The following is a 23,260-nucleotide window of genomic DNA, read 5'->3' on the forward strand; positions in this document are numbered from 1 at the left end:
TTAATTTTAATAAACTAAACATATTTAATATTAATACACTAAACATGTATTTAATATTCATACACTAAACATGTATTTAACATTAATACACTAAACATGTATTTAATATTAATACACTAAACATGTATTTAATATTAATACAAAAACATGTATTTAATTTTAATAAACCAAACATATATTTAATATTAATACACTAAACATGTATTTAACATTTATACACTAAACATGTATTTAAAATTTATACACTAAACATGTTTTTAATATTAATACACTAAACATGTATTTAATATTAATACAAAAACATGTATTTAATTTTAATAAACTAAACATATATTTAATATTAATACACTAAACATGTATTTAATATGAATACACTAAACATGTATTTAATATTCATACACTAAACATGTAGTTATTATTCATACACTAAACATGTATTTAACATTTATACACTAAACATGTATTTAATATTAATACACTAAACATGTATTTAATATTAATACAAAAATATGTATTTATTTTAATAAACTAAACATATATTTAATATTAATACACTAAACATGTATTTAATATTTATACACTAAACATGTATTTAATATTCATACACTAAACATGTATTTAATATTCATACACTAATCATGTATTTAATATTAATACACTAATCATGTATTTAATATTTATACACTAAATATGTATTTAATATTCATACAATTAACATGTATTTAATATTTATACAATAAACATGTATTTAATATTCATACACGAAACATGTATTTAATATTAATACACTAAACATGTATTTAATATTTATACACTAAACATGTATTTAATATTCATACACTAAACATGTATTTAATATTCATACAATAAACATGTAGTTATTATTCTTACACTTAATATGTATTTAATATTAATACAAAAACATGTTTTTAATTTGAATAAACTAAACATATATTTAATATTAATACAATAAACATGTATTTAATATTTCTACACTAAACATGTATTTAATATTCATACACTAAACATGTAGTTATTATTTATACAATAAACATGTATTTAATATTAATACAGTAAACATGTATTAAATATTAATACACTAAACATGTATTTAATTTTAATACACTAATCATGTATTTAATAATAATACAAAAACATGTATTTAATTTTAATAAACTAAACATATATTTAATATTAATACACTAAACATGTATTTAATATTAATACAAAAACATGTATTTAATTTTAATAAACTAAACTTATATTTAATATTAATACACTAAACATGTATTAAATATTCATACACTAAACATGTATTTAATATTCATTCAATAAACATGTAGTTATTATTCTTACACTTAATATGTATTTAATATTAATACAAAAACATGTATTTAATTTTAATAAACTAAACATATATTTAATATTAATACACTAAACATGTATTTAATATTTTTACACTAAACGTGTATTTAATATTTATACACTAAAAGTGTATTTAATATTAATACACTAAACATGTATTTAATATTTATACACTAAACACGTATTTAATATTCATACACTAAACATGTATTTAATATTAATACACTAAACATGTATTTAATATTCATACACTAAACATGTATTTAATATTAATACAAAACATGTATTTAATTTTAATAAACTAAATATATATTTAATATTAATACACTAAACATGTATTTAATATTCATAAACTAAACATGTATTTAACATTTATACACTAAACATGTATTTAATATTCATACACTAAACATGTAGTTATTATTTATACACTAAACATGTATTTAATATTTATACACTAAACCTGTAGTTATTATTCATACACTAAACATGTATTTAATATTAATACACTAAACATGTATTTAATATTTATACACTAAACATGTATTTAATATTTATACACTAAACATGTATTTAATATTAATACACTTAATATTTATTTATTATTTATCCACTAAACATGTACTTAATATTCATAAACTAAACATGTATTTAATATTAATACACTAAACCTGTATTTAATATTAATACACTAAACATGTAGTTATTATTCATACACTAAACATGTATTTAATATTAATACAAAAACATGTATTTAATTTTAATAAAGTAAACACATATTTAATATTAATACACTAAACATGCATTTAATATTTATACACTAAACATGTATTTAATATTTATACACTAAACATGTATTTAATATTAATACACTTAATATTTATTTATTATTTATCCACTAAACATGTACTTTATATTCATAAACTAAACTTGTATTTAATATTCATACACTAAACGTGTATTTAATACTCATACACTAAACATGTATTTAATATTAATACAAAAACATGTATTTAAGTTTAATAAACTAAACACATATTTAATATTAATACACTAAACATGTATTTAATATTTATACACCAAACATGTATTTAATATTCATACACTAAACATGTATTTAATATTTATACAATAAACATGTATTTAATATTAATACACTAAACATGTATTTAATATTAATACAAAAACATGTATTTAATTTTAATAAACTAAACATATATTTTATATTAATACACTAAACATGTATTTAATATTTATACACCAAACATGTATATAAAGATGAAACATTTGGCAGAAATACCGGACAATTCCACAAACTTTATGGCTGGCTCACATCGTGGTCACTCCGTGATCACGTACGACCGCCAGACACTTCTGGATGTGGACAGATCGGGCCGTTTTGGACTGATAGACGCTTGCGTGCTAGACTTGCCAACTAGCATGGGAATACGTCGGCGGCTACATCCAGCGGCCTGTGAAGCAGGGGAGTCTAGTAGCAGCGGGGGCCGTCTACGGAGCAGACGCCAGCGGTGTGATCGGAAACGCGGATGTCGAGCGGGGCTAAAAACAAAGCAGAAGGCTAATCCCCACAGAACACCACTTCCCTCCATCCTGCAGCCAGATTTAAATGGAAAATGCGAGACTACTGGTCTGGGTAAGGAGTCAGTTAAATTAGAACACGTTTTTTCTGCTTTGAGTGTTTCAGAGTTGGACATGTGTGTTACTGAGGTGGCTAACTATGATGCGTGCAGTTTATCAAAGCTACAAACAAACAATCGGAAAATTCCTGTCGTATCAATTCCTAGATATGGTCGTAACTATACTAAATGCACTGGGCATAATAAACACAACATTATTAATATTGCTACTACGGATAATTTGATCAAAAACTCCCTAAAACAGCCCACTACCTATAATATAGGTTTTTTAAACATAAGATCATTGTCTCCTAAAACGTTGTTAGTTAATGATATTATCAGAGACAACAATCTTAACGTCATCGGTCTCAGCGAAACCTGGCTTAAACCAAACGACTTTTTTGCGCTAAATGAGGCATGTCCTCCTAACTTTACACATGCGCATATTGCCCGTCCGCTTAAAAGGGGTGGGGGGGTCGCACTAATATACAACGAAAACTTTAACCTTAGTCCTAACATAAATAATAAATATAAATCGTTTGAGGTGCTTACTATGAAGTCTGTCACACCGCTGCCTCTACACCTGGCTGTTATCTACCGCCCCCCAGGGCCCTAATCGGACTTTATCAATGAATTCTCAGAGTTCGCTGCTGATCTAGTGACACACGCCGATAATATAATCATAATGGGGGACTTTAATATCCATATGAATACCCCATCGGACCCACGGTGCGTAGCGCTCCAGACTGTAATTGATAGCTGTGGTCTCACACAAATAATAAATGAACCCACGCATCGCAACGGTAATACGATAGACCTAGTGCTTGTCAGGGGTATCACCGTCTCCAAAGTTACGATACTCCCGTATACTAAAGTATTGTCCGATCATTACCTTGTAAAATTCGAGGTTCAGACGCATGTTCGTCAAACTAATAATAATAATAACTGCTATAGCAGCCGCAACATTAATACGGCCACAACGACAACTCTTGCTGACCTACTGCCCTCGGTTATGGCACCATTCCCAAAGTATGTGGGCTCTATTGATAACCTCACTAACAACTTTAACGACACCCTGCGCGAAACCATTGATAACATAGCACCGCTAAAGTTAAAAAAGGCTCCAAAAAAGCGCACCCCGTGGTTTACAGAAGAAACTAGAGCTCAGAAATTATTATGTAGAAAGCTGGAACGCAAATGGCGCACGACTAAACTTGAGGTGCACCATCAAGCATGGAGTGATGGTTTAATAACTTATAAACGCATGCTTACCTTAGCTAAAGCTAAATATTACTCAAATCTCATCCACCGTAATAAAAACGATCCTAAATTTTTGTTTAGTACGGTAGCATCGCTAACCCAACAAGGGACCCCTTCCAGTAGCTCAACCCACTCAGCTGATGACTTTATGCAATTCTTTAGAAAGAAAATTGAAGTCTTTAGAAAGGAGATTAAAGACAATGCGTCCCAGCTACAACGGGGTTCTATTAACACTGATACGATTGTATATACGGCGGATACTGCCCTCCAAAATAGTTTCTCTCGTTTTGAGGAAATAACATTAGAGGAATTGTTACAACGTGTAAATGGAATAAAACAGACAACATGCTTACTTGACCCTCTTCCTGGGAAACTGATCAAGGAGCTCTTTGTATTATTAGGTCCATCAGTGCTAAATATTATAAACTTATCACTCTCCTCGGGCATTGTTCCCCTAGCATTCAAAAAAGCGGTTATTCATCCTCTTCTTAAAAGACCTAACCTCGATCCTGACTTCATGGTAAACTACCGACCGGTGTCTCACCTTCCCTTTATTTCAAAAATCCTTGAAAAAATTGTTGCGGAGCAGTTAAATGAACACTTAGCGTCTAACAATCTATGTGAAACCTTTCAATCCGGTTTCAGAGCAAATCACTCCACGGAGACAGCCCTCGCAAAAATGACTAATGATCTATTGCTAACGATGGATTCTGATGCGTCATCTATGTTGCTGCTCCTCGATCTTAGCGCTGCTTTCGATACCGTCGATCACAATATTTTATTAGAACGTATCAAAACACGAATTGGTATGTCAGACTTAGCCCTGTCTTGGTTTAACTCTTATCTTACTGATAGGATGCAGTGTGTCTCCCATAACAATGTGACCTCGGACTACGTTAAGGTAACGTGTGGAGTTCCCCAGGGTTCGGTCCTTGGCCCTGCACTCTTCAGCATCTACATGCTGCCGCTAGGTGACATCATACGCAAATACGGTATTAGCTTTCACTGTTATGCTGATGACACCCAACTCTACATGCCCCTAAAGCTGACCAACACGCCAGATTGTAGTCAGCTGGAGGCGTGTCTTAATGAAATTAAACAATGGATGTCCGCTAACTTTTTGCAACTCAACGCCAAAAAAACGGAAATGCTGATTATCGGTCCTGCTAGACACCGAACACTATTTAATAATACAACTCTAACATTTGACAACCAAACAATTAAACAAGGCGACACGGTAAAGAATCTGGGTATTATCTTCGACCCAACTCTCTCCTTTGAGGCACACATTAAAAGCGTTACTAAAACGGCCTTCTTTCATCTCCGTAATATCGCTAAAATTCGCTCCATTCTGTCCACTAAAGACGCTGAGATCATTATCCATGCGTTTGTTACGTCTCGCCTCGACTACTGTAACGTATTATTTTCGGGTCTCCCCATGTCTAGCATTAAAAGATTACAGTTGGTACAAAATGCGGCTGCTAGACTTTTGACAAGAACAAGAAAGTTTGATCACATTACGCCTGTACTGGCTCACCTGCACTGGCTTCCTGTGCACTTAAGATGTGACTTTAAGGTTTTACTACTTACGTATAAAATACTACACGGTCTAGCTCCATCCTATCTTGCCGATTGTATTGTACCATATGTCCCGGCAAGAAATCTGCGATCAAAGGACTCCGGCTTGTTAGTGATTCCCAAAGCCCAAAAAAAGTCTGCGGGCTATAGAGCATTTTCCGTTCGGGCTCCAGTACTCTGGAATGCCCTCCCGGTAACAGTTCGAGATGCCACCTCAGTAGAAGCATTTAAGTCTCACCTTAAAACTCATTTGTATACTCTAGCCTTTAAATAGACTCCCTTTTTAGACCAGTTGATCTGCTGTTTCTTTTCTTTTTCTTCTATGTCCCACTCTCCCCTGTGGAGGGGGTCCGGTCCGATCCGGTGGCCATGTACTGCTTGCCTGTGTATCGGCTGGGGACATCTCTGCGCTGCTGATCCGCCTCCGCTTGGGATGGTTTCCTGCTGGCTCCGCTGTGAACGGGACTCTCGCTGCTGTGTTGGATCCGCTTTGGACTGGACTCTCGCGACTGTGTTGTATCCATTGTGGATTGAACTTTCACAGTATCATGTTAGACCCGCTCGACATCCATTGCTTTCCTCCTCTCTAAGGTTCTCATAGTCATTATTGTCACCGATGTCCCACTGGGTGTGAGTTTTCCTTGCCCTTATGTGGGCCTACCGAGGATGTCGTGGTGGTTTGTGCAGCCCTTTGAGACACTAGTGATTTAGGGCTATATAAGTAAACATTGATTGATTGATTGATTTAACATTTATACACTAAACATGTTTTTAATATTTATACACTAAACATGTATTTAATATTAATACAAAAACATGTATTTAATTTTAATAAACTAAACATATTTAATATTAATACGCTAAACATGTATTTAATATTTATACACTAAACATGTATTTAACATTTATACACTAAACATGTATTTAATATTAATACACTAAACATGTATTTAATATTAATACAAAAACATGTATTTAATTTTAATAAACTAAACATATATTTAATATTAATACACTAATAATGTATTTAATATTTATACACTAAACATGTATTTAACTTTTATACACTAAACATGTTTTTAATATTAATACACTAAACATGTATTTAATTTTAATACAAAAACATGTATTTAATTTGATCAAACTAAACATATATTTAATATTAATACACTAAACATGTATTTAATATTAATACACTAAACATGTATTTAATATTCATACATTAAACATGTAGTTATTATTTATACACTAAACATGTATTTAATATTAATACACTAAACATGTATTTAATATTAATACAAAAATATGTACTTAATTTGAATAAACTAAACATATATTTAATATTAATACACTAAACATGTATTTAATTTCCATACACTAAATATGTAGTTATTATTTATACACTAAACATGTATTTAATATTAATACACTAAACATGTATTTAATATTCATACACTAAACATGTATTTAATATTTATACACTTAACATGTATTTAATATTTAGACAATAAACATGTATTTAATATTCATACACGAAACATGTATTTAATATTAATACACTAAACATGTATTTAATATTTATACACTAAACATGTATTTAATATTCATACACTAAACATGTAGTTATTATTTATACACTAAACATGTATTTAATATTAATACAGTAAACATGTATTAAATATTTATACACTAAACATGTATTTAATATTCATACAATAAACATGTATTTAATATTAATACAAAAACATGTATTTAATTTTAATAAACTAAACATATATTTAATATTAATACACTAAACATGTATTTAACATTTATACACTAAACATGTTTTTAATATTAATACACTAAACATCCATCCATCCATTCATTTTCTACCGCTTATTCCCTTTCGGGGTCGCGGGGGGCGCTGGCGCCTATCTCAGCTACAATCGGGCGGAAGGCGGGGTACACCCTGGACAAGTCGCCACCTCATCGCAGGGCCACACTAAACATGTATTTAATATTAATACAAAAACATGTATTTAATTTTAATAAACTAAACATATATTTAATATTAATACACTAAACATGTATTTAATATGAATACACTAAACATGTATTTAATATTCATACACTAAACATGTAGTTATTATTTATACACTAAACATGTATTTAACATTTATACACTAAACATGTATTTAGTATTAATACACTAAACATGTATTTAATATTAATACAAAAATATGTATTTATTTTAATAAACTAAACATAAATGTAATATTAATACACTAAACATGTATTTAATATTTATGCACTAAACATGTATTTAATATTCATACACCAAACATGTATTTAATATTCATACACTAAACATGTATTTAATATTCATACACCAAACATGTATTTAATATTTTTACACTAATCATGTATTTAATATTAATACACTAATCATGTATTTAATATTTATACACTAAATATGTATTTAATATTCATACACTTAAAATGTATTTAATATTTATACAATAAACATGTATTTAATATTCATACACGAAACATGTATTTAATATTAATACACTAAACATGTATTTAATATTTATACACTAAACATATATTTAATATTCATACACTAAACATGTATTTAATATTCACACAATAAACATGTAGTTATTATTCTTACACTTAATATGTATTTAATATTAATACAAAAACATGTATTTAATTTTAATAAACTAAACATATATTTAATATTAATACACTAAACATGTATTTAATATTTATACACTAAACATGTATTTAATATTCATACACTAAACATGTAGTTATTATTTATACAATAAACATGTATTTAATATTAATACAGTAAACACGTATTAAATATTAATACACTAAACATGTATTTAATATTAATACACTAAACATGTATATAATATTAATACAAAAACATGTATTTAATTTTAATAAACTAAACATGTATTTAATATTCATACACTAAACATGTATTTAACATTTATACACTAAACATGTATTTAATATTCATACACTAAACATGTATTTAATATTTATACACTAAACATGTATTTAATATTAATACAAAAACATGTATTTAATTTTAATAAACTAAACGTATATTTAATATTAATACACTAAACATGTATTTAATATTTATACACTAAACATGTATTTAATATTAATAAACTAAACATGTATTTAATATTCATACACTAAATATGTAGTTATTATTTATACACTAAATATGTATTTAATATTCATACACTTAACATGTATTTAATATTTATACAATAAACATGTATTTAATATTCATATACGAAACATGTATTTAATATTAATACAAGAAACATGTATTTAATATTTATACACTAAACATGTATTTAATATTCATACACTAAACATGTAGTTATTATTTATACACTAAACATGTATTTAATATTAATACAGTAAACATGTATTAAATATTTATACACTAAACATGTATTCAATATTCATACAGTAAACATGTATTTATTATCCTCTAAATAAGGCACACTTGGAAATAATGAATTTCTTTATGTGTGCAATTGCGGCAGAAGTCCACACGAGGGCGCACGTTCCCTCTTTATAAATCCGGTCCTCTCCGTCTCTCTCTCTCTCTTTTTCCTTTTTTTTGTTTCTTTTATTTTTTTTTTACATAAGTTTGGTTTCTCATACACTTATATTTATACACTAAACATGTATTTAATATTAATACACTAAACATGTATTTAATATTTATACACTAAACATGTATTTAATATTAATACAAAAACATGTATTTAATTTTAATAAACTAAACATATTTAATATTAATACACTAAACATGTATTTAATATTCATACACTAAACATTTATTTAACATTTATACACTAAACATGTATTTAATATTAATACACTAAACATGTATTTAATATTAATACAAAAACATGTATTTAATTTGAATAAACTAAACATATATTTAATATTAATACACTAAACATGTATTTAATATTTATACACTAAACATGTATTTAACATTCATACACTAAACATGTTTTTAATATTAATACACTAAACATGTATTTAATATTAATACAAAAACATGTATTTAATTTTGATAAACTAAACATATATTTAATATTAATACACTAAACATGAATTTAATATGAATACACTAAACATGTATTTAATATTCATACACTAAACATGTAGTTATTATTTATACACTAAACATGTATTTAACATTTATACACTAAACATGTATTTAATATTAATACACTAAAAATGTATTTAATATTAATACAAAAATATGTATTTATTTTAATAAACTAAACATATATTTAATATTAATACACTAAACATGTATTTAATATTTATACACTAAACATGTATTTAATATTCATACACTAAACATGTATTTAATATTCATACACTAAACATGTATTTAATATTCATACACTAATCATGTATTTAATATTAATACACTAATCATTGATTTAATATTTATACACTAAACATGTATTCAATATTTATACACTAAACATGTATTTAATATTCATACACTAAACATGTATTTGATATTCATACAATAAACATGTATTTAATATTAATACAGTAAACATGTATTAAATATTTATACACTAAACATGTATTTAATATTAATACACTAAACAAGTATTTAATATTAATACAAAAACATGTATTTAATTTTAATAAACTAAACATGTATTTAATATTCATACACTAAACATGTATTTAATATTCATACACTAATCATGTATTTAATATTAATACACTAATCATGTATTTAATATTTATACAATAAACAAGTATTTAATATTCATACACGAAACATGTATTCAATATTAACACACGAAACATGTATTTAATATTAATACAGTAAACATATATTTAATATTAATACACTAAACATCTATTTAATATTTTTACACTAAACGTGTATTTAATATTTATACACTAAAAGTGTATTTAATATTTATACAATAAACATGTATTTAATATTCATACACTAAACATGTATTTAATATTAATACACTAAACATGTATTTAATTTTAATAAACTAAACATATATTTAATATTAATACACTAAACATGTATTTAATATGAATACACTAAACATGTATTTAATATTCATACACTAAACATGTATTTAACATTTATACACTAAACATGTATTTAATATTAATACACTAAACATGTATTTAATATTAATACAAAAATATGTATTTATTTTAATAAACTAAACATATATTTAATATTAATACACTAAACATGTATTTAATATTTATACACTAAACATGTATTTAATATTCATACACTAAATATGTAGTTATTATTTATACACTAAACATGTATTTAATATTAATACACTAAACATGTATTTAATATTTATACACTAAACATGTATTTAATATTCATACACTAAACATGTAGTTATTATTTATACAATAAACATGTATTTAATATTAATACAGTAAACACGTATTAAATATTAATACACTAAACATGTATTTAATATTAATACACTAAACATGTATTTAATATTAATACAAAAACATGCATTTAATTTTAATAAACTAAATATATATTTAATATCTATACACTAAACATGTATTTAACATTCATACACTAAACATGTATTTAGTATTCATACACTAAACATGTATTTAATATTTATACACTAAACATGTATTTAATATTAATACAAAAACATGTATTTAATTTTAATAAACTAAACGTATATTTAATATTAATACACTAAACATGTATTTAATATTTATACACTAAACATGTATTTAATATTCATACACTAAATATGTAGATAATATTTATACACTAAACATGTATTTAATATTCATACACTAAACATGTATTTAATATTCCTACACTAATCATGTATTTAATATTAATACACTAATCATGTATTTAATATTTATACACTAAATATGTATTTAATATTCATACACTTAACATATATTTAATATTTATACAATAAACATATATTTAATATTCATACACGAAACATGTATTTAATATTAATACACGAAACATGTATTTAATATTTATACACTAAACATGTATTTAATATTCATACACTAAACATGTAGTTATTATTTATACACTAAAAATGTATTTAATATTAATACAGTAAACATGTATTAAATATTTATACACTAAACATGTATTTAATATTCATACAGTAAACATGTATTTATTATCCTCTAAATAAGGCACACTTGGAAATAATGAATTTCTTTATGTGTGCAGCTGCGGCAGAAGTCCACAGGAGGGCGCACGTTCCCTCTTAATAAGTCCGGTCCTCTCCGTCTCTCTCTCTCTCTTTTTCCTTTTTTTTGTTTCTTTTATTTTATTTTTTTACATAAGTTTGGTTTCTCATACACTTATATTTATACACTAAACATGTATTTAATATTAATACACTATACATGTATTTAATATTTATACAATAAACATGTATTTAATATTAATACAAAAACATTTAATTTGAATAAACTAAACATATGTAATATTAATACACTAAACATGTATTTAATATTCATACACTAAACATGTATTCAACATTTATACCCTAAACATGTATTTAATATTAATACACTAAACATGTATTTAATATTAATACAAAAACATGTATTTAATTTTAATAAACTAAACATATATTTAATATTAATACACTAAACATGTATTTAATATTAATACACTAAACATGTATTTAACATTTATACACTAAACATGTTTTTAATATTAATACACTAAACATGTATTTAATATTAATACACTAAACATGTATTTAATAATTATACACTAAAATGGAATTTAATAATAGACTAAACATGTATTTAATATTTTCACACTAAACTTGTATTTAATATTCATACACTAAACATGTATTTAATATTCATACACTAAACATGTATTTAATATTAATACACTAAACATGTATTTAATATTTATACACTAAACATGTATTTAATATTAATACACTAAACATGTATTTAATATTTATACACTAAACATGTATTTAATATTTATACACTAAACATTGATTTAATTTTAATAAACTAAACATATATTTAATATTTATACACTAAACATGTATTTAACATTCATACACTAAACATGTATTTAATATTAATACAAAAATATGTATTTATTTTAATAAACTAAACATATATTTAATATTATTACACTAAACATGTATTTAATATTCATACACTAAATATGTAGTTATTATTTTTACACTAAACATGTATTTAATATTAATACACTAAACATGTATTTAATATTCATAAACTAAACATATTTAATATTAATACACTAAACATGTATTTAATATTCATACACTAAACATGTATTTAATATTTATACACTAAACATGTATTTAATATTCATACAATAAACATGTATTTATTATTCTTACACCTAATATGTATTTAATATTAATACAAAAACATGTATTTAATTTTAATAAACTAAACATATATTTAATATTAATACACTAAATATGTATTTTATATTTATACACTAAACATGTATTTAATATTCATACACTAATTATGTAGTTATTATTTATACACTAAACATGTATTTAATATTAGTACAGTAAACATGTATTAAATAATTATACACTAAACATGTATTTAATATTAAAACACTAAACATGTATTTAATATTAATACAAAAACATGTATTTAATTTTAATAAACTAAACATATATTTAATATTTATACACTAAACATGTATTTAATATTTATACACTAAACATGTATTTAATATTCATACACTAAACATGTAGTTATTATTTATACACTAAACATGTATTTAATATTAATACAAAAACATCTATTTAATTTTAATAAACTAAACATATTTAATATGAATACACTAAACATGTATTTAATATTCATACACTAAACATGTATTTAACATTTATACACTAAACATGTATTTAATATTAATACACTAAACATGTATTTAATATTAATACAAAAACATGTATTTAATTTTAATAAACTAAACATATATTTAATATTAATACACGAAACATGTATTTAATATTTATACACAAAACATGTATATAATATTCATACACTAAACATGTAGTTATTATTTATACACTAAACATGTATTTAATATTAACACACTAAACATGTATTTAATATTTATACAATAAACATGTATTTAATATTAATACAAAAACATTTAATTTGAATAAACTAAACATATTTAATATTAATACACTAAACATGTATTTAATATTCATACACTAAACATGTATTTAACATTTATACACTAAACATGTATTTAATATTAATACACTAAACATGTATTTAATATTAATACAAAAACATGTATTTAATTTTAATAAACTAAACATATATTTAATATTAATACACTAAACATGTATTTAATATTTATACACTAAACATGTATTTAACATTTATACACTAAATATGTTTTTAATATTAATACACTAAACATGTATTTAATATTAATACACTAAACATGTATTTAATAATTATACACTAAAATGGAATGTAATAATAGACTAAACATGTATTTAATATTTTCACACTAAACTTGTATTTAATATTCATACACTAAACATGTATTTAATATTCATACACTAAACATGTATTTAATATTAATACACTAAACATGTATTTAATATTAATACACTAAACATGTATTTAATATTAATACACTAAACATGTATTTAATATTAATACACTAAACATGTATTTAATATTTATACACTAAACATGTATTTAATATTCATACACTAAACATGTATTTAATATTAATACACTAAACATGTATTTAATATTTATACACTAAACATGTATTTAATATTCATACACTAAACATGTAGTTATTATTTATACACTAAACATGTATTTAACATTCATACACTAAACATGTATTTAATATTAATACAAAAATATGTATTTATTTTAATAAACTAAACATATATTTAATATTAATACGCTAAACATGTATTTAAAATTAATACACTAAACATGTATTTAATATTCATACACTAAATATGTAGTTATTATTTATACACTAAACATGTATTTAATATTAATACACTAAACATGTATTTAATATTCATAAACTAAACGTATTTAATATTAATACACTAAACATGTATTTAATATTCATACACTAAACATGTATTTAATATTTATACACTAAACATGTATTTAATATTCATACACTAAACATGTAGTTATTATTTATACACTAAACAAGTATTTAATATTAATACACTAAACATGTATTTAATATTCATAAACTAAACATATTTAATATTAATACATTAAACATGTATTTAATATTAATACAAAAACATGTATTTAATTTTAATAAACTAAACATATATTTAATATTAATACACTAAATATGTATTTAATATTTATACACTAAACATGTATTTAATATTAGTACAGTAAACATGTATTAAATAATTATACACTAAACATGTATTTAATATTAAAACACTAAACAAGTATTTAAGATTAATACAAAAACCTGTATTTAATTTTAATAAACTAAACATATATTTAATATTTATACACTAAACATGTATTTAATATTTATACACTAAACATGTATTTAATATTCATACACTAAACATGTAGTTATTATTTATACACTAAACATGTATTTAATATTAATACAGTAAACATGTATTAAATATTTATACACTAAACATGTATTTAATATTAAAACACTAAACATGTATTTAATATTAATACAAAAACATCTATTTAATTTTAATAAACTAAACATATTTAATATGAATACACTAAACATGTATTTAATATTCATACACTAAACATGTATTTAACATTTATACACTAAACATGTATTTAATATTAATACACTAAACATGTATTTAATATTAATACAAAAACATGTATTTAATTTTACTAAACTAAACATATATTTAATATTAATACACTAAACATGTATTTAATATTTATACACAAAACATGTATTTAATATTCATACACTAAACATGTATTTAATATTTATACACTAAACATGTATTTAATATTCATACACTAAACATGTATTTAATATTCATACACTAATTATGTATTCAATATTAATACACAAATCATGTATTTAATATTTATACACTAAATATGTATTTAATATTCATACACTTAACATGTATTTAATATTTATACAATAAACATGTATTTAATATTCATAGACGAAACATGTATTAAATATTAATACACGAAACATGTATTTAATATTTATACACTAAACATGTATTTAATATTCATACAGTAAACATGTAGTTATTATTTATACACTAAACATGTATTTAATATTAATACAGTAGACATGTATTAAATATTTATACACTAAACATGTATTTAATATTCATACAGTAAACATGTATTTATTATCCTCTAAATAAGGCACACTTGGAAATAATGAATTTCTTTATGTGTGCAGTTGCGGCAGAAATCCACAGGAGGGCGCACGTTCCCTCTTAATAAGTCCGGTCCTCTCCGTCTCTCTCTCTCTCTTTATCCTTTTTTTTTGTTTCTTTTTTTTTTTTTTTACATAAGTTTGGTTTCTCATACACTTATATTTATACACTAAACATGTATTTAATATTAATACACTAAACATGTATTTAATATTTATACAATAAACATGTATTTAATATTAATACAAAAACATTTAATTTGAATAAACTAAACATATTTAATATTAATACACTAAACATGTATTTAATATTCATACACTAAACATGTATTTAACATTTATACACTAAACATGTATTTAATATTAATACACTAAACATGTATTTAATATTAATACAAAAACATGTATTTAATTTTAATAAACTAAACATATATTTAATATTAATACACTAAACATGTATTTAATATTTATACACTAAACATGTATTTAACATTTATACACTAAACATGTTTTTAATATTAATACACTAAACATGTATTTAATATTAATACACTAAACATGTATTTAATAATTATACACTAAAATGGAATTTAATAATAGACTAAACATGTATTTAATATTTTCACACTAAACTTGTATTTAATATTCATACACTAAACATGTATTTAATATTCATACACTAAACATGTATTTAATATTAATACACTAAACATGTATTTAATATTCATACACGAAACATGTATTTAATATTTATACACTAAACATTGATTTAATTTTAACAAACTAAACATATATTTAATATTTATACACTAAACATGTATTTAACATTCATACACTAAACATGTATTTAATATTAATACAAAAATATGTATTTATTTTAATAAACTAAACATATATTTAATATTAATACGCTAAACACGTATTTAAAATTAATACACTAAACATGTATTTAATATTCATACACTAAATATGTAGTTATTATTCATACACTAAACATGTATTTAATATTAATACACTAAACATGTATTTAATATTCATAAACTAAACATATTTAATATTAATACACTAAACATGTATTTAATATTCATACACTAAACATGTATTTAATATTTATACACTAAACATGTATTTAATATTCATACACTAAACATGTAGTTATTATTTATACACTAAACAAGTATTTAATATTCATACAATAAACATGTATTTATTATTCTTACACTTAATATGTATTTAATATTAATACAAAACATGTATTTAATTTTAATAAACTAAACATATATTTAATATTAATAAACTAAATATGTATTTAATATTTATACACTAAACATGTATTTAATATTCATACACTAATTATGTAGTTATTATTTATACACTAAACATGTATTTAATATTAGTACAGTAAACATGTATTAAATAATTATACACTAAACATGTATTTAATATTAAAACACTAAACATGTATTTAATATTAATACAAAAACATGTATTCAATTTTAATAAACTAAACATATATTTAATATTTATACACTAAACATGTATTTAATATTTATACACTAAACATGTATTTAATATTCATACACTAAACATGTAGTTATTATTTATACACTAAACATGTATTTAATATTAATACAGTAAACATGTATTAAATATTTATACACTAAACATGTATTTAATATTAAAACACTAAACATGTATTTAATATATAACACAAAAACATCTACTTAATTTTAATAAACTAAACATATTTAATATGAATAGACTAAACATGTATTTAATATTCATACACTAAACATGTATTTAATATTTATACAAAAACATGTATTTAATTTTAATAAACTAAACAGATATTTAATATTAATACACTAAACATGTATTTAATATTTATACACAAAACATGTATTTAATATTCATACACTAAACATGTATTTAATATTTATACACTAAACATGTATTTAATATTCATACACTAAACATGTATTTAATATTCATACACTAATCATGTATTCAATATTAATACACTAATCATGTATTTAATATTTATACACTAAAAATGTATTTAATATTCATACACTTAACAGGTATTTAATATTTATACAATAAACATGTATTTAATATTCATACACGAAACATGTATTAAATATTAATACACGAAACATGTATTTAATATTTATACACTAAACATGTATTTAATATTCATACACTAAACATGTAGTTATTATTTATACACTAAACATGTATTTAATATTAATACAGTAAACATGTATTAAATATTTATACACTAAACATGTATTTAATATTCATACACTAAACATGTATTTAATATTTATACACTAAACATGTATTTAATATTCATACACTAAACATGTAGTTATTATTTATACACTAAACAAGTATTTAATATTCATACAATAAACATGTATTTATTATTCTTACACTTAATATGTATTTAATATTAATACAAAACATGTATTTAATTTTAATAAACTAAACATATATTTAATATTAATACACTAAATATGTATTTAATATTTATACACTAAACATGTATTTAATATTCATACACTAATTATGTAGTTATTATTTATACACTAAACATGTATTTAATATTAGTAGAGTAAACATGTATTAAATAATTATACACTAAACATGTATTTAATATTAAAACACTAAACATGTATTTAATATTAATACAAAAACATGTATTTAATTTTAATAAACTAAACATATATTTAATATTTATACACTAAACATGTATTTAATATTTATACACTAAACATGTATTTAATATTCATACACTAAACATGTAGTTATTATTTATACACTAAACATGTATTTAATATTAATACAATAAACATGTATTAAATATTTATACACTAAACATGTATTTAATATTCATACACTAAACATGTAGTTATTATTTATACACTAAACATGTATTTAATATTCATACACTAAACATGTATTTAATATTCATACACTAAACATGTATTTAACATTTATACACTAAACATGTATTTAATATTAATACACTAAACATGTATTTAATATTAATACAAAAACATGTATATAATTTTAATAAACTAAACAGATATTTAATATTAATACACTAAACATGTATTTAATATTTATACACAAAACATGTATTTAATATTCATACACTAAACATGTATTTAATATTTATACACTAAACATGTATTCAATATTAATACACTAATCATGTATTTAATATTTATACACTAAAAATGTATTTAATATTCATACACTTAACATGTATTTAATATTTATACAATAAACATGTATTTAATATTCATACACGAAACATGTATTAAATATTAATACACGAAACATGTATTTAATATTTATACACTAAACATGTATTTAATATTCATACACTAAACATGTAGTTATTATTTATACACTAAACATGTATTTAATATTAATACAGTAAACATGTATTAAATATTTATACACTAAACATGTATTTAATATTCATACAGTAAACATGTATTTATTATCCTCTAAATAAGGCACACTTGGAAATAATGAATTTCTTTATGTGTGCAGTTGCGGCAGAAGTCCACAGGAGGGCGCACGTTCCCTCTTAATAAGTCCGGTCCTCTCTGTCTCTCTCTCTCTCTCTCTTTTTCCTTTTTTTGTTTCTTTTATTTTTTTTTACATAAGTTTGGTTTTTCATACACTTATATTTATACACTAAACATGTATTTAATATTAATACACTAAACATGTATTTAATATTTTTACACTAAACGTGTATCTAATATTTATACACTAAAAGTGTATTTAATATTAATACACTAAACATGTATTTAATATTTATACACTAAACACGTATTTAATATTCATACACTAAACATGTATTTAATATTGATACACTAAACATGTATTTAATATTCATACACTAAACATGTATTTAATATTGATACAAAACATGTATTTAATTTTAATAAACTAAATATATATTTAATATTAATACACTAAACATGTATTTAATATTCATAAACTAAACATGTATTTAACATTTATACACTAAACATGTATTTAATATTCATACACTAAACATGTATTTGATATTAATACAAAAACATGTATTTAAGTTTAATAAACTAAACATATATTTAATATTAATACACTAAACATGTTTTTAATATTTATACAGTAAACATGTATTGAATATTCATACACTAAACATGTATTTAATATTCATACACTAAACATGTATTTAACATTTATACACTAAAGATGTTTTTAATATTAATACACTAAACATGTATTTAATATTTATACACTAAACATGTATTTAATATTCATACACGAAACATGTATTTAATATTTATACACTAAACATGTATTTAATATTCATACCTTAAACATGTATTTAATATTCATACACTAAACATGTATTTAATATTCATACACTAAACATGTATTTAAGATTTATACACTAAACATGTATTTAATATTCATACACTAAACATGTATTTAATATTAATACACTGAACATGTATTTAATAATCATATACTAAACGTATATGTAATCATATACTAATCATATATTTAATATTCATACAGTAAACATGTATTTATTATCCTCTAAATAAGGCACACTTGGAAATAATGAATTTCTTTATGTGTGCAGTTGCGGCAGAAGTCCACAGGAGGGCGCACGTTCCCTCTTAATATGCCCGGTCCTCTCCGTCTCTCTCTCTCTCTCTTTTTCCTTTTTTTTGTTTCTTTTATTTTTTTTTTAAGTTTGGTTTCTCATACACTTATATTTATACACTAAACATGTATTTAATATTAATACACTAAACATGTATTTAATATTTATACACTAAACATGTATTTAATATTAATACAAAAACATGTATTTAATTTTAATACACTAAACATAGAAGAAGAAACATCATGGACCCAGATTTCCCTCGCCCGGACGCGGGTCACCGGTCCCCCCCTCTGGAGCCAGGCCCGGAGGTGGGGCACGATGGCGAGCGCCTGGTGGCCGGGCCTGTTCCCATGGGGCCCGGCCGGGCACAGCCCGAAGAGGCAACGTGGGTCACCCCTCCAATGGGCTCACCACTCATAGCAGGGGCCATAGAGGTCGGGTGCATTGTGAGCTGGGCGACAGCCGAAGGCAGGGCACTTGGCGGTCCGATCCTCGGCTACAGAAGCTAGCTCTTGGGACGTGGAACGTCACGTCACTGGGGGGGAAAGAGCCTGAGCTAGTGCGCGAAGTCGAGAAATTCCGGCTGGATATAGTCGGACTCACTTCGACGCACAGCAAGGGCTCTGGAACCACTTCTCTCGAGAGGGATTGGACCCTCTTCCACTCTGGCGTTGCCGGCAGTGAGAGGCGACGGGCTGGGGTGGCAATTCTGGTTGCCCCCCGGCTCAAAGCCTGTACGTTGGAGTTCAACCCGGTGGACGAAAGGGTAGCCTCCCTCCGCCTTCGGGTGGGGGGACGGGTCCTGACTGTTGTTTGTGCTTATGCACCAAACAGCAGTTCAGAGTACCCACCCTTTTTGGGAACGCTCAAGGGAGTACTGGAAAGTGCTCCCCCGGGTGATTCCCTTGTCCTACTGGGAGACTTCAACGCTCACGTTGGCAACGACAGTGAAACCTGGAGAGGCGTGATTGGGAAGAATGGCCGCCCGGATCTGAACCCGAGTGGTGTTTTGTTATTGGACTTTTGTGCTCGTCACAGTTTGTCCATAACAAACACCATGTTCAAACATAAGGGTGTCCACATGTGCACTTGGCACCAGGACACCCTAGGCCGCAGTTCCATGATCGACTTTGTAGTTGTGTCATCGGATTTGCGGCCTCATGTTATGGACACTCGGGTGAAGAGAGGGGCGGAGCTTTCTACCGATCACCACCTGGTGGTGAGTTGGCTGCGATGGTGGGGGAGGATGCCGGACAGACCTGGGAGGCCCAAACGCATTGTGAGGGTCTGCTGGGAACGTCTGGCAGAGTCTCCTGTCAGACAAAGTTTCAATTCCCACCTCCGGAAGAACTTTGAACATGTCACGAGGGAGGTGCTGGACATTGAGTCCGAGTGGACCATGTTCCGCACCTCTATTGTCGAGGCGGCAGATCGGAGCTGTGGCCGTAAGGTAGTTGGTGCCTGTCGGGGCGGCAATCCTAAAACCCCTTGGTGGACACCAGCGGTGAGGGATGCCGTCAAGCTGAAGAAGGAGTCCTATCGGGTCCTTTTGGCTCATAGGACTCCGGAGGCAGTGGACAGGTACCGACAGGCCAAGCGGTGTGCAGCTTCAGCGGTCGCGGAGGCAAAAACTCGGACATGGGAAGAGTTCGGGGAAGCCATGGAAAACGACTTCCGGACGGCTTCGAAGCGATTCTGGACCACCGTCCGCCGCCACAGGAAGGGGAAGCAGTGCACTATCAACACCGTGTATGGTGCGGATGGTGTTCTGCTGACCTCGACTGCGGATGTTGTGGATAGGTGGAAGGTTTACTTCGAAGACCTCCTCAATCCCACCAACACGTCTTCCTATGAGGAAGCAGTGCCTGGGGAATCTGTGGTGGTCTCTCCTATTTCTGGGGCTGAGGTCGCTGAGGTAGTTAAAAAGCTCCTCGGTGGCAAGGCCCCAGGGGTGGACGAGATCCGCCCGGAGTTCCTTAAGGCTCTGGATGCTGTGGGGCTGTCTTGGTTGACAAGACTTTGCAGCATCGCGTGGACATCGGGGGCGGTACCTCTGGATTGGCAGACCGGGGTGGTGGTTCCTCTCTTTAAGAAGGGGGACCGGAGGGTGTGTTCCAACTATCGTGGGATCACACTCCTCAGCCTTCCCGGTAAGGTTTATTCAGGTGTACTGGAGAGGAGGCTACGTCGGATAGTCGAACCTCGGATTCAGGAGGAACAGTGTGGTTTTCGTCCTGGTCGTGGAACTGTGGA

Source organism: Nerophis ophidion, unplaced genomic scaffold (assembly GCF_033978795.1).
Source record: "Nerophis ophidion isolate RoL-2023_Sa unplaced genomic scaffold, RoL_Noph_v1.0 HiC_scaffold_44, whole genome shotgun sequence".
NCBI classification, from domain to species: domain Eukaryota; kingdom Metazoa; phylum Chordata; class Actinopteri; order Syngnathiformes; family Syngnathidae; genus Nerophis; species Nerophis ophidion.